The sequence below is a fragment of the Echinops telfairi genome, unplaced genomic scaffold (assembly GCF_000313985.2).
Source record: "Echinops telfairi isolate 266 unplaced genomic scaffold, ASM31398v2 ScPeMD7_7467;HRSCAF=8505_1, whole genome shotgun sequence".
Lineage (NCBI taxonomy): Eukaryota > Metazoa > Chordata > Mammalia > Afrosoricida > Tenrecidae > Echinops > Echinops telfairi.
The window spans coordinates 36,987,816-36,999,602 of NW_022111368.1; positions in this window are offsets into that span (position 1 = coordinate 36,987,816).

An 11,787-nucleotide genomic window follows, 5' to 3' on the forward strand; every position below is an offset into this window, starting at 1 on the left:
TGCCAAATATTTCATTTTGCTTGGATCCACAATCAAGGTTCAGGGAAGCTACAGTCAACAAAGCAAACGACATATTTAAAGATGCTGCACAGGACATCTTTAAAGCGCAAAAGAGCAAAGGTATAACTTTGAGGAGTAAAGTGTGCCTGACCCAGGTCGTGATCTCAAGTCACGATATTTTTAGTCACCTCACGTGCCGTGCAAGCCAGACAATGAATAAGGAAGACCACGGAGGAGGCGTGGATCCATTTGAATCACGGTCAAGGCAGAGAACACTGGAGGTGCCAAGTGAGTTACAAACGACCTCAGTTGGAAGAAGGACAGTCTGAAGGCACCCTGGAAGTTAAGTAAGGTGAGACTGTGTTTCCGGATAAGTGTTTTTGTCTTTTACCAAGAGAAAAGAATGACTTCGGTCAGACATAAAAGCAACCCTGGAGAATTTTATTAGCAGCTCCTAGGAGGGAGAGACAGGACTGGTGCAAGTAAGATACTGGCTTCTTCTTCCAGCAATTGTGCTCGAGGGTGGGGGTGGGGATGAGACCATAAGAGACTCTAGGAACTTCAATTCACCATACTCTGTTCCACTAGAACTAGATGGTTCCCATGAGCGTTTCTAGGGACTCTAGTACCAAGGATGCAATGTAGACCACAAGGTGGCGCCAGTTATCAGTCTCTGAAGCAATATATGTCTGTAGAATAGCTTAAGGATCTCAGTAAGGGAAGGGAGAAGACCTGCCTCTTGGAGCTTCCCTGAGCTTTCATCCCAGGAGGGATCTTCTCTTGCCTCTGGCTCTAGTCCAGCTTTCTCTGCTTTTGATTCTATGCCCGATTTCAGCTTCATCCCACGTACTTTAGACATGATCAGGAGAGACAAGTCCTTTGAAAGGGACATCATGCTTGGTAGAGGGTCAATGAAGAAGAGAGAGGCCTTCAACAATACGGACTGACATAGGAACTGTAAGATAGGCTCGAGTAGAACAATTATGTGGATGGTGCAGGACCTGACCGCGTTTTGGTTCTGTTTTACATAGGATCCCAATGAGTTGAAACTCACTAGACAACTAATACACACAACAAAAAATCTATAAAGATGAGCTGTTGTTGACAGTTGCTGTGGAGTTGGTTCTGACTCACAGCGACCCTCTGTAATGAAATGAAGGGAACACGGCCAGCTCCTGCACCATCCTCACAATTGTTCTTAGGTTCAAGTTCATTGTTTCTTCCCCTCTGTCCATTCTTCTTGTGAGAGTCTTCTCTTTCACTGCCCCTCTACTTTCCCAAGCATGATGTCCTTCCTTCTCCAAGAGCTGGTCTCTTCTGAAGACATGTACAAAATACATGACATAAAGTCACGTCTTACCAGCCTTGCCTGTAAGGCGAATTCTGGATGTACTTCTTCCAAGACAGATTTATTTGTTCTTTTGTTAGTCCATGGCACTTTAAATATTATTTGCCAGCATCATATTTCAAAGGCATCAATCAGCTTCCTGATTTAATGTCTAACTTTCACATATATATGAGGCCATTGAAAATATAATGGCATGGGTAAGGTGCACCTTAGTAATCAAGTGACATCCTTGCTTTTCAATACTTTAAAGAGGTCTTGTGCAGAAGACTTGCCCAATGCAATGTGGCCTTTGATCTCTTGACTGCTGATCCCTCAGCTTTGATGGTGAATCCAAGCAAGATGAAATCCTTGGACAATCTTACTCTTTTCCTTCTGATCATGATGTTATCTATTGGTCCAGTTGTGAGGATTTTGATTTTCATTAAAGTGATTCATAATGTAGGCTACAATCTTTTATCTTCATCAGCAATTATTTCAAGTATTCCTAACGTTCAGCAAGCAATGTATCATCTGCAAATCGAAGGTTGTCACTAAGCCTTCTTCCTATTACCAGAGTCTCTTTGAAGGAGTTGCCAATGTCAAGTGGGTTATACCAACGGAAGAGCTTTATTGTGCTGACACATGGCTCCATGGATTTGTATTCAGAGACGATGCCCTGTACTTGGGGCATTGAGGACTTTTGCTTACACCGGGCTGTTGGGGATTGGCTGGCAGTAACAAGCAGGTTACAGAAGTGGGGTGTGTGTGCAAGGGGGTGGTTGATGGCCTGGGGTGAGTGGAGGGGTGTATATTCACATTTTTCACATTTCTTTGAGGCTCTTTTTCTCCAGAGCAGTGTGTGATCCTGTCTCATTCTCCCTTTTGAGGCTCCTTTAGGGATTTTTAGACTTATAGAGACTCACTTTCTTCCTGGTCCATGCGCTCATGGCTTTGACTTAGGGGCCTGTACTAGTATAGCCACAGAGAGGAGATGCTGTTTTCCATTCTACCACTGTTTCCCTGACACTGTTGAATGTTCTGATTGCTAATGGGAGGACACAGGAATGATGAACCATCCCCCAATAATGATGGAGAGTCCTCCTGCAATCCTCCAAATACTGAAAACCTTCCTCTCCACAGGGATTCAGGGTTCCATCTGCTCTATGACTGCACTGGTATAGGAGCTGATTTCTGCCTTTTATCAGTAATCTGCTTCATTACTTGACCACTGTCCTCAGTTTGGAGGCAGCAATTAGGTTAAACTTCCCACTCTGTCCACCTTCTACAGCAAGCTTATAATATCGGGCCAGCCTGTCCTGGTAAATTGCATTTCTAATTTGTCTGCTGCTGGACTAGTCTTGTTAGGGCCCTGCATGTCTTATTTGTGATGATTTCAACTACTGCTTGGAACCAAATTATTTGGATTAACATGTGTATGAGGGTATGATTTACCCATGACCCAACCCTGGCCCAACGGGCTGGCCCCTGGTATTGCGTTATCCTTTCAGGAGGCCACTCATTGTTTTTCCAATTACAATCTGCACAGTTCATTTACTGCGAGGATTGGTGGACTACACTGGACACCCCAGGGATTTATCTTGCTGAATGGCATCCAGAGGGAGGGCCATCTGGTTCCCAGGAGGCAACACCAGACCCACTGGTCCGGGAGTAGGAAATAGGCTCCACTTCCACAAGATCCAGCACAAACCTGCAGGGCAACCCAGCGTCCCATTCTTCCTATATTGTTCCTGCCACTGCTCAAGGTGGGAAAGGGCTGAAGGGGGTTTCTTTTGGATGAGGCATCGCCCCACCATTCAGTCTTTTTGACGTCTCACTATATACGTTTTGTTCTAAACCAATGGAATGAACCGCTGGGATGGTAAAGTTAGCTCCCATCATGCCACGCACGCAGTGCGGGCCCTGGTACTGGTTCACAGTTGTCAAGGGGCTGCTTCAGTGAAAGTTGGTGCAGAAAGAATTGGGGGAGTTGAGGCTTTCATTTCTTTCTCCATCTTAAACCATCTGGGTTTATTTCCTAGACTATCCAGAGCGACTGGTACCCTGTGAATGTGTCTCCACACACAAAGCATGAGGTTACATTTATTATTTCCTGTCAGTCCCAGGAAAAGGTTTTCAATGGCCCGTGGAACTTCAAGAAGGCGGGTGATTTCTTCATAGAATAAATGAAACAGCTGGAAAGCTTTCTTCAGATCACCCTGAAGACTTGCCTCTTAATGACAAAGGCAAGGACGTATCCACGCACCTCCCATCAATCCCTAATAACACTTGCACCCCTTCTTACCACTGGGTTTTGGGGTGGGGTGACAGTCAATTCTAAGAGGATGTACAGATAGAGATTGTAAGAGATTCCTCATTTTTAAAGGAATACTTGGGTGTCATTTGCTGCCTCTTGACTGGTGGCCCATTTAACACGCTCCAACAGGATGGCTTTATTTAACGCCTCCAGACCAGGATGGCTTTATTTCGCGAAAGGACTTAGTGTCTGACATGTACTTCCTTTTCCAGTTTGGGGAGTTACACTACCTTGGGAGTACTTAACGGAATGGCAAGCATCAGATTTCAGTGTTATCCGTCTAAGGTTTCCTTTCACCTCGATGTGAACAACAGTGGGGCCAGTGTTAGAAACTGCTTTTCCTCTGTCACTTTCAAAGGCAAGGAGAGTAATGGCCTTAGCTGGGTCATAGCAAACACGAAGCCCACTTCATATAGAGAAATAAGTAGAGTTACAAGCACACTTCCAAGCATGAGTGCCCATGCAGTGGTAGTACCTATAGAACAATAAAGATTTGGGGTGGCACTCTCCAGGATACACATACCACAGTCTCTGTCTCCTCTGCTGCAATGAGGGGAACAGCTCTAAGGTGACCAGATTTTAACATTGGTCAAGCGGGACAAAAGTGGGACACCATTGATAAAACTCATATCCTGGTGAAATAGCCACATGGCAGCCGAAAACCGTATAGCCTAGCTTGTCATGCATTCTTTCCAAAAATCGGGACTTTTTTAAAACACCACGGGACGCTGGAAAAATTGTTAAAAATTGGGACTGTCCCGCCAAAAGCGGGACATCTGGTCACATTAAGCTAGGCTTACTAGGAAGAGAAACGGGGTGTTGGCTGTGCATTGACCAGCTGGATTCTGGGTGAAACTGGAGCACAGCATGAGCCAATTGTTGAGCTGACTGGAGCTTTTCTGGATGGTGGCCAGGCACAGATTTGGATAAACACAGTATTCCCACTCAGGAAATGAGGTGGCTTTCTTCAGTCAGCTGTAATGGATCCAGGCAGGGGTTCCTTTTAATTTACTGCAATGGAAGCAGTTAAAACAACAGTTAGTGGTCCCTTCCACCTGGGCTTTAAGGGGACTCAGTTCCAGTCTACTCTCTCCCAGACTCAAGGAATGTACAGGGATAATAAGATGTGTGTTAGTCCCGATAGACTAGAGCAGCGGTTCTCAGTCTGTGGATCATAACCCCTTTGGGGGTCAAACAACCTTTGCACAGGTGTCGCCCAGTTCATAACAGTAGCAAAATTACAGTTATGAAGTAGCAACAAAAATAATTTTATGCTTGGGGATCACCACAACATGATGAACTCTTTTAAAGGGTTGCAGCATTAGGAAGGTTGAGAATCATTGAACTAGAGAACCAAATTCAGAGATACTCATAAGTGTATAAGGAACACCTTTATATATAAGAGCAATTATATATTGAGAAAACATCCCAGCCCAGTCCAGATCAAGTCCAAAAGTTTGAAATTAGCCCACATGTTCGATAACAGTCTATAAAGTCCTCTTCAGACCTACTCAACACATGCAATGATGCCGAATGCAGGAAGATCATAGTCCAATGGGTGAAAAGTCTTGTGGATCCTGTGGTGGTAGAAGCATCTCAGCGCTAGCAGGGATCTCCACGTGGCTCCTCCAGCTCTAGGGCTCTAGCTCCATCAGCGTAGCTCCATGTGTCTTGTCAGTGGGAAGACAAAGCAGCGAGTCTGGATCTGGCTTTCAGTGAGCTATTTATCTCTGTAGCACCTCCAAATGAGCTCATCAAGCCACAACCTGATTGACAGGTTGTAGTCCATCCCTTCACTTTAAATAGTCTCAAGTTGACACCAGATTATATAACTACCACAGACCACCTCTTGTCAATTTGACACTTTCACACAACTCTTGAGCTATGTATAGTTTTCAAACAATTAATAATAAAATCATATCTGTACCTAACAGAAAAAAAACCAAGATGCATACAATTTTAAAATGTGCCACCCTCATGTAAACATAACATTTTAAAAGTCAACCAAACAAAAATATTCTATATTTATTTGAACACCTACATCATAATCCTATGAACATATTCCTATGAATATATTCCCCCACCTATGAAAGTTTTTGAGCCAACCAACCACTTCATGCCCGTATCCTCCCCATTTGGGGTATCCAATTCCTTACATCAACCCAGTATTCTGAGGAGACAATCATATTCTTAGACTTGAAGAATCTTCATTCCTGTTGGAACTTCGTGAGTCTGCATCCATAAGCAAAGTCAAATCAGGACAGACCATCCATAGTCATCAGGAATATGCACCAGTCACAGACTCAAAATTCTTCTCATCTGATCATACTCGGGTCAACTCAATGTGGGCTGCCTCACTGAACCTCACCAGGGTGCCCATTGGCTGCCTTGCCTTTAGACCATGCATCCCATCACAAATTCTCAACCACCCTAGTCCCCTGGTTCTAGGTCATGGACTTCATACCAGTAAACCCACTCTTATCTTCTCCTATAGACCTTGTGAACCAGGTCCACGAGTGTCAGTGGCCAAAGTCAACCCATCTCTTTATTGCTGTGTCTCTTTCACTTCCACTCAACAAGTGGATCCAGGTGGTCACCTTGCAAGTATTTCAGGCTGCCCACAGGCTCTCTTTAATGTTCAGTCCTAGAGCGGAGAGTACCTTAAATGGCCCCAGGTTTTTTTTGTTGTTGTTTTGTTTTGTTTTTTAGCTTCTGGAACAAACGACTAGTTCACAATTCAAAAATCAAAAAAGAGTTCCTTTTATAATTTCTTCAATATGTCAACAGCCCCCTAGCAAGTTTCTTCACCTTCCAATGTTCTGAACGCTCAAGATACTGGGTGGGGCTTAGCTTTATAGAGTCTTCTTTGCAGGCCTTTCCCTAACCCACTTAATGACCCAGTTTTAAGGGCTGAAGGAAAATGGGCTGACACGCTCTCTATTTTCATACTTCCCAATAATTGTTTCTATCAATCATTATATCAACAATAATAAGCAGAAGAAATCAGTGTAAACAATCAAAATCAGATCCTAAACTCAATTCTTAAAATAATCTATTTCAATCCTTATCTGATTTATCTTAATCCTTATCTAAATTATTCCATTGATACAAAATATGGCCTTAGGCCTCTGACTGAATCAAGCCAGGGCTATGCTTTCTGTCAGCCATTTTGACCTCTGTCAGCCATTTTCACTAAACAGCATGGTCTCTGAGAAATTCAAATGGCGATTGTGCTCCCTGACCTCAAAATATACATTATTCACATTCATTTTCACCACTTCAGACAGGAATAGCCAAAGACAACACCTAAGAAAAGAATAAAAATTTTAACTTCCCATATTCTTTCCAGAGAACAACCCAGTAAACGGCATGGCCATATCTGGCATCCAGCTAGCCAAAGAAGAAAGAATACTATGAGGCAGAGATCAAACAAACATCCACTCTCCATCTTTATGATTTGTTTCTTTAGTACCCCACTCCCAAGGTAGCATAATATGGGTGGACTAGAGAAACAAATTCAAAGATACTCATATGTGTATAAGAAAGAGCTTTATATAAAAGAGCAATTGTATATTGAGATGACATCCCAGCCCAGTCCAGATCAGTTCCATAAGTTTGAAATTAGCCCATATGTCCAATACCAGTTTATAAATTCCTCTTCAGACCCATGCAACACATGTAATGATGCCAAATGCAGAAAGATCACCAGCCAGTGGGTGAGAAGTCTTGTGGATCCAGTGGTGGTAGAAGCATCTCAGCACTGGCAGGGGTCTCCACATGGCTTCTCCAGCTCCAGGGCACTAGCTCCATCAGAAGATCTCCATGTTTCTTGTCATCAGCAGCAAGTCTGGATCTGGCCTCCAGTGAGCTATTTATCTCCATAGCGCCTCCAAATGAGTTCATCAAGCTATGATTTGATTGACATACTAAACTCCACCCCCTTTACTCTTAATAGTGTCAAGTTGACACAAGATTGCGAACTACTGCAGGATGACAGGCAGCCTTTCAGTCACCCACTTGGACACCTGGTTTGCTATTTTCCCTAATGCTCAGAGTTGTGAACTAACCTCAAACCCCCTTATCTTTCTAGGGGCCCTTGATAAGGATCAAAGGAGAGGGGGTGATGTAGCAAACAGAATCTTAAATGGTGAATACCCAGTGGGTTGTTTGTTTTTATTCCCCCTCAGAAATGCACCTTATTTTTAGCAAAACCAATGGGAGCGTGTCAAATCACATCAAATGCATCTCGTGGCTCAGTTTACTAAATCCATTTTTATAGTGTGTGTTAGTTTGGGTAGACTAGAGAAACAAATTCATAAACACACATATGTGTATAAGAAAGAGCTTTATATACAAGAGCAGTTGAATATTGAGAAAACATCCCAACCCAGTCCAGATTAAGTCCATAAGTCCAATATTAGTCCAAATGCCAGATAGCAATCTACAAACACCTCTTCAGACTCACAAAACACTTGCAGTGATGCTGAATGCAGAAAGATCACAGGCCATTGGGCGGGAAGTCTTGTGGATCCAGTGGCATTGTAAGCATCTCTGCGCTGGCAGGGGTCTCCACGTGGTTCCTTCAGCTTGGAGGCTCTGATTGCCAGCAAGGTAGCTTCATGTGGCTTCTCATCAGAAATGTTTCACAGGGAGTGAGCAGAGAGAGTGTGTCTTCTGCCTCCAAGGATTTCCCAGAATCCTCAGAAGAAGGCAATGTGTACACAGAGGGCCTCATTGGCTATGTCCTGATTGACAGCCTAAACTCCACCCATTCACTCTTAATCCTCTCAAGTCCCAAATTGACACTAGATTATGTAACTACCACAGTGTGGTTCATGCATTCAACTTTGCATGAGCTCTGTGACTGATATGCTACCTGGCATTTCCAATTTATATCCAGTATCTTGGCTGTCTCCTACATTACATGCACAATGAAGGTCAATCTGTTATCAAATCCAATGGTCAGAAGTAGTCCATTCCTTGGTATAATCTCTCACAGTAGTCTCCAGGTTACTTCTCAGGCCCCAGGTATCCACCAAAAACTTCACTGTTTTTCCCCCACTGTGATTCAGACCATGGGCTCTCATAGGCTTGACAAGCCTGGTCTGTCCTAGTTGTCAAACAAGTCACCATCAGCAATGTTTTTACATTGTGTACAAATAGTCTCTACACAGCTGGAAGTTCTGCCAGGCTGGTTCCATGGTACTTCTGGGAGCATTCCTTTCTCCAGTGACCCTTTTCTTTTCAGTAGGCACATTGATCCTGGCCTAGGCTGGGACTCTTTTCTTGGTTGTTGTCCACCTGCCTCTCTGGATTTTTGTTTTTTCACCTCTACGGGCCAGAGATGGTCTGGGTTAAAGTGAACTTGATAGTTCACTTTCTTCATTTATGGTCAGCCTCTCGCCTTGCCTCCTGGTCATGGTTAACTATGGGGCAGAATTCATGCCCACGAAGCCTTCTAATTTCTCAAGTTTCTTATGGATGTCCCCCACGCTCTGGTTTACAAAAGCAGCATTGACCATGGTCTGGTCCTCGTGCTTTGGGGTCACCAGTCAGCTTAACACGTCTTTCGTGAAAGTCACTAAGATTCTCATTGGTCTTCTGTAGGACCTCAGCTACCTTCCTGATATTGGTAGCTTTCTTATCCCTTAGCTTTCTTTAGCCCTTAGAGGAGGGCTTACTGGTAGGCTTCTAGGTTCTGGAGACACTCTCTTTCATTGGGCTACCAGTTTGGCTCCATGCCTGGAAGTCAACTCTGGGCATAGGCTTGTGCATTCATCCCTCCCACGGGGACATTTTCCACAACCCCGTGTCCTGCTGCTTGCATAACCCTTCTCCTCTCTTTGGTCTTATGCAAAGAGTTAGGTGGAGCTGGCAGCAGTTGGCCAACATCAGCTTATGCATCTGGAAGATGGATTGTATGAGGTCTATGAGGACTTGTTGTTTCCCAGTATTGGGCAGGGTGTGGTGCTTCCAATTGAGTAAGTCAGTGGTTGTGCAGGGCTGATACACTAGGGTGCGTGGTCTTTCTTGTCCGTGGCCAGCAGTGTCTACAAAAGTGGGTGCCCTTATCTCTCACAGGGGCATCTGCATGGCATATAGAAGTGATGGGGTATACAGACTAGGAACCAGAGGCCCCAGACAAGAATTTGCAGGTGTCTGGGGGAGTCAGACTTGTGGTAGTATCTGGCGCTGCAACAGGGGTTGCGAGACTGTGTTGTGGGTGGCAGGGTGGGGTATACTGGGGTGTATGGGGAAAGCAAAGTTTCCTCCACTATTTCGTGCAGAATAGGTGGACCCAAGGGCTCCAGCAGAACTAAAGGCCAGGCCACAGGCAGGGGATGCATTTTTGGTAGCCTACCTCCTTTGTCTGATTTGGGTGGAGGAGGACTACAGGTCGGAGAAACCAGGGCTCACCTTCCTGGTACTCTCTACCCCACGGGTGAATGAGTAACTAGTAGAGCCAGGTTTCACTTTCCAGAAATTGTTTGAGGACATCCTGGCTGCAGTTTACTAGTCGCCACACATGTTGTGTGATGGACCTATGGAGGGCTCCCTCCAAAGGCCAGTCTACCTTGAGTGATGGCCAGTCTATTTCACAGAATGGTCTCCATTTTCCTAGTCAGAGTTTCACTCCATCATCCTGAGTATATCCCATCTTGAATTTTTTTTTGGCATAACCTGAAATCAAGTCTCCTTTCCCTGCATGGTGGCACATGCTCAACACAGTCAGGTTTAGATCCTGCCATTTTCCTTGCTAGGATGTTCAAGTGCCTCTTAGCTTTGGTGCATCAGTCTCAACCCCTGACCTGGAGCCCACCTGCCTTAGTGGGCAGGGATTTCACCTGAGCCTTTTGAGGTGCACAGTCGACCTGACACAAGACTCAGCACTTGCTCAGAGTCGAGGGGCTCCCAGGGCCCTGGTTGGTTAGACGCAGTCACACACATCACAGACCAAAAAACACACACTACCTCTCTTCCCTGTACTGGCTGAAGACCACTGTGGCTTCCCATTCATCTGTACTTGGATGGTGGTGGGGAGCTGATCAGACATCCTTCTGGTTATGGACCAGGACTGAGTGTCTGTGAGCTCACACTCTGAAGGAGGTTCAGCAGACCAGGATCAGCCCTCCGTGCACCTGCTTCATTCCCTCGGGAATGGGATCGGTGGCAGGAGTCTCATACTGCGAGAAATCTGGCCTTCATGCTCTACAGGCCATTGACTTGGGGGGAGGGCCTGCGTCGATCCCCACTGCTTCCAGGGTGGCAATAGTTCCATGGCTGGTCCTTCAAGCACAGAGAAGAGACCAGATTCCTGATGATTGCATCAGGAATGTTACTGGAGTTACTCTGAAGGCATTGTCAATGCCAAATGGGCTATAACAAAAAGAACCTTATTGTGCTGACCCCTGGCTCAGTGGATTCGTAGCCTGAGATTGAGCCCCACTCCTGGATCTGGAGAATTGTTATGGGGAGAGGTTTGCTTACATGGGGCTGTTGGAGATTGGCTGGCCAACAGCTGGCAAGTGGGTTACAGAAGTAGGAAAGAGGGCTGGGGGGTGGGAGGGGCGGTTGGTTTAAAGGCTAGCAGGGACTTTTTACCTTCCTCACATTCCTTTGAGTCTCTTCGTCTCAGGAGCGGTGCATATCCCTGCCTCACTCCCATCTTGATACTATATTCTTCTCCATATAACCCAACTTCCCTATTTATTTGCTCACTATACAGAGTGTATAAGTATGTTGAGAGGACACCACCTTGATCCACATGTATCCTGAATCGAAACCATGCTGTAGTGTCTTGATCTCTTCTCATAACGGCTTCCTGATCCACGCACAAGTTCTGTAATGTTTCTCCAGTGGGCAATCCCTCGATTCTTGGCTTCCCATGATGAAAGAATACACGCTGTCGCCCATTTTGTAATCCAAGTGGGTTTTTATGAATGACAGGACAAGTTTCAGATTTTACAGTCTCAAAGGGATTCACAACTAGACACAAGCAACTTTGTAGTAAAGGGAACCCACATGGTGGAACTGGGGTGGGGCTGGGGGTACCCAGAGACTGAGGGAGCAAGGGACAAGAATGCACGGAGGCCAAAGAGCGAGGGGGCAAGACAGGCAATGAGCCCCTGGTAGACCTGGAGTGTGT